Source organism: Melanotaenia boesemani, chromosome 24 (genome assembly GCF_017639745.1).
Source record: "Melanotaenia boesemani isolate fMelBoe1 chromosome 24, fMelBoe1.pri, whole genome shotgun sequence".
Lineage (NCBI taxonomy): Eukaryota > Metazoa > Chordata > Actinopteri > Atheriniformes > Melanotaeniidae > Melanotaenia > Melanotaenia boesemani.
Genome location: NC_055705.1, coordinates 4,426,768 through 4,430,335, shown reverse-complemented (window position 1 = coordinate 4,430,335; position 3,568 = coordinate 4,426,768). Strand labels below are relative to the sequence as shown.

Sequence of the window (3,568 nt, the reverse complement as noted above, 5' to 3'; positions counted from 1 at the left end):
GTAGCCAAGTGAACTAATAGTAAACATCTGTCATTGTGAAACAGAGCTTATAATGTTTTAAACTGTTTACCTGTTCACATTCGTTCTGCTTGTAAAGCTGGTATTGTGATAACTGTGTGGGGTATTTTAGTGACGCTGGCCCTTTAAGAGCAGCTTCAGGCTAGAGCACGCAGGCTCGTAGGTTTCCGTCACACCGCGTGCTGCCAGCAGGAGTACTGGAGTAGTGATGTACGATGCCACTCGCTTTCTTTCTGATCCGATACCAAGTAAAATACAAGCCAGTATCAGCGATACCGATCCGATACCGGTCTGATACCGATCCGATACCGGTCTGATACCGATCCGATACTGGTCTGATACCGGTACTTTGTCCAGAAACTTCATGTGTTTGGAAAATTACTTTGAGAGCAGCTCCACTGAGGGGAAATGAAGTGGTAGTAACTTTTTCATAGAATACTTAGTCAATCAAACTGAAATTACCAGTAAATTGGATAAATATATAAATACCACAATAACTGCATGTTTGTCAACACCTACATATTAAAATATTTAGTTATCATCAGTCTGAACAAATGAGAGGGATTGATGTTTTTGTCTTTCTATCCCATTAAATATTTTTCATCCATTTTTGTATTTTTAAAAACCCTACAATGGCTGCTTTACTGAGTATTTAATGACAGCAGCCTTACCGACTGAATCTAGGCTTGTTGAACTGATGTGAGCTGATCTCAGGACACATTTCACTCCAAGCTGAACTCATACAGATATTTATTGCAGCGTTTTCTTATTTCATAACCGTATTTAATGCTGTACATAACATAACAGGATGCAGTCGTCTTTAGAACGAGGGGAACTCCTGTTGTTTGAACATCAACACAAAATCTGACAGGTGGTTCGCCCAGGGCACAAAACTAGCCAGGACCTCCTCTGTCTTAAACCCAGCAGACAGATGAAACCACTTTCCAACATGTAGCATCAGTGGTCCACAGCTCCACGTTTCCTACCTCTGAATAGGGGTTAGTACCTGCTAACTTTGGCAACCCTGGTTTGTGGACGAGATCGACCACCAGAACTGTTTGAAAACCTTTTGCCATTCTATCTTGGAACCTCCATTTTCAGGTGGGTATCCACAATTTGTCGTGTGAAATCTTGGCAACAAAATAGACCGTACTTCATTTTTGGAGCAAGAATCCATACATGTCTTTCCATTCTGTTCCAAGGCAGAAAGCACTGATGTCAATGGAAAGGAACGTGATCTAAAAAGAAGATTGGCCACTCTTCTGTCAGAGGCTTTCCACTGCAGTGGTGATAGCATTAGGATTGTTATTTCACAGAGACTCCTCACCTCCAGAGCTACTCACCATCAGTGATGATCATTTTGCAGTGTGGGAACAATATTCAAATGATGTCTTTGTATTTTTTTGCATGAAGTCAGAAAGATTGAACAGGACAAAGGCCTTGCTCGTTTCATGTATTCTGGTGATTTCGCAGTGACAGCAAATTGGAACAAACGGTCAGTAGAACCCATCTCTTGGTGTCTTCCTCGTTTTCTTGGGTCTAGCTCAACTTCAGTACCACCTTAGTTGAAGCCCCATCACAACTTTTGTGACATTGGTTTTTCTGATAAACTGGATCTTCCTTATTCTTGAGTCCAGTGTTGGCATCGCTGGTGTATGAATGTGTGGATGAATGTTCGGTGATGGTCGGAGAGGCCGTAGGCGCAGACTGGCAGCCACGTTTCCGTCAGCTTGCCCCAGGGCAGCTGTGGCTACACACGTAGCTTACCATCACCAGGTATGAGTGAGGAGTGGATGAATAATGGATTCACACAATGTAAAGCGCTTTGGGTGCCTTGAAAAGCGCTATATAAATCTGATCCATTATTATTATTATTATCTTTCGAACTTTAAGTGTCACTTTGTAAAAGATAAAGGACCCCTCTTCTCCAGCTCCTTGATCACAAAGACAAACACAAAGGTACAAAAAGTAAAGGTGAGTGGGAAATTTTACTCACCGAAATCATACTATAAGGGCCTGGGTAGCTCAGATGGTAGAGCATCAGACCTTTAATCTGAGGGTCCAGGGTTCAAATCTTTGTTCAGGCGTGTAGAAATGATCTTTTTCACTTCATTGCTCAGCCTCAGCGTTCCCTCTGTCCTTGGCCCTTAAAGGCTGAAGAGTTGGAATTTCTCCTTAAAAGGGTCTATGACATGACGCCTACTTTTTCTTTCCAACTGAGTTTTTCCAGCGAAAAAACCCTCAAAATACATAAAAAGATACTCTGTGTGTCTCCTACCTTCCCTATATATAGACCCACTTTAACTTCTCCAAACCTTTTAGTTATTGGTCATTTTTCTGCTTCTGAAGTGTCAAAACATCATGTGGGGCGACCGTCCAGCCTTCACTGCTATTTGGACATCTGGTTTAAAATCAATTTAAATCAATTTAAATATATCCCTTGCCCTATTTGGCATAACTTCTAACATGTTTTGCTTTCATTAATAAAATTATAAAGTATTTGAATATACATTTCCATCAAAATATATAAATGAATTTTGTCCGGACATGTTTATTTTCTGAAATATCATCCGGGGTGACCGTCAAGAAAAACACAATTTTAAACTTTTATTTTGAAAACACTTCAAGGACAGGATCTTGCATCAGCCAGACACATTTGAGGGACCCAGCAAAACATCTGGGAGGTTAGTAAGTTCTTCTCATACTGGCAAATAAATCTTTGTTTTAACTACTGTAATGTACTAGCCACTTTTGGATATCATGTGGGGCGACCGTCCTTAAACTGTAAATAATAAATATTATCTACAAATTCATATTTTGATGATAAATTTGATAGTGACATGTCTTAAAATGTACCTAGCTTGGTTTCTGTAGCTAACTGTTAGCCTGTAATATTTGCATGAATTTGAAAACATCTTCTGGGGTGACCGAGTATCATGTGGGGCGACCACTGCTGAGCTGAGTGTACATGATAAATACTTTTCCTTTATTTTAGTTTCTGTAAATTTATATTTTATACATGATTAATTCATATAAAGTGCATTGTTTAAGCATAACTCTTTGTGTGCTTTAATATATATTTTTCAGATTTTAGTCATTTTCCATTCCTATTTAGGAATAAACATTTATTTTTGATTATTGTACAATCTTATGAGAGAAAAGTAAAAACTGCATGGCATGACATTCCATTTAGGAATTATTAATCACGTTTAACTAGTTTAACCTATTTTCTAGATGCACCATTAACATGTAAAGAAAAGACGGCTCGCTATAGGCAGCGGATCAACTCAGACCTGCAGCAAGAGCAGAATATCTTGCTAGGAAAAGAGAGGTTAAAAAAAACTCTAGGTAACATGCAGTTATTTTAGTAGGATTAGGAATAATATTTTCTGCCATATTTTGAACTTAAAAGAGTAGTCCACCAGGGGAGATATTAGGGGAGAACAGCACAGGTGTACAATGTTTGTCTTGTCATGATGGACAGCTCTATGTTGTTCCAGTTACCAGAGAAGAAAGCAAGAGGGCAAAATTTTATATGTGAAGCCAGACG

At 39.1% G+C, this 3,568-nt stretch overlaps 1 non-coding gene across 1 annotated transcript; it reads left to right on the top strand.

The window, feature by feature from the left end:
• Positions 1-2,032: 2,032 nt before the first annotated feature.
• Positions 2,033-2,105, top strand: trnak-uuu. Its single transcript has one exon. It is a non-coding gene; the product is annotated as a tRNA-Lys (tRNA).
• Positions 2,106-3,568: the final 1,463 nt, after the last annotated feature.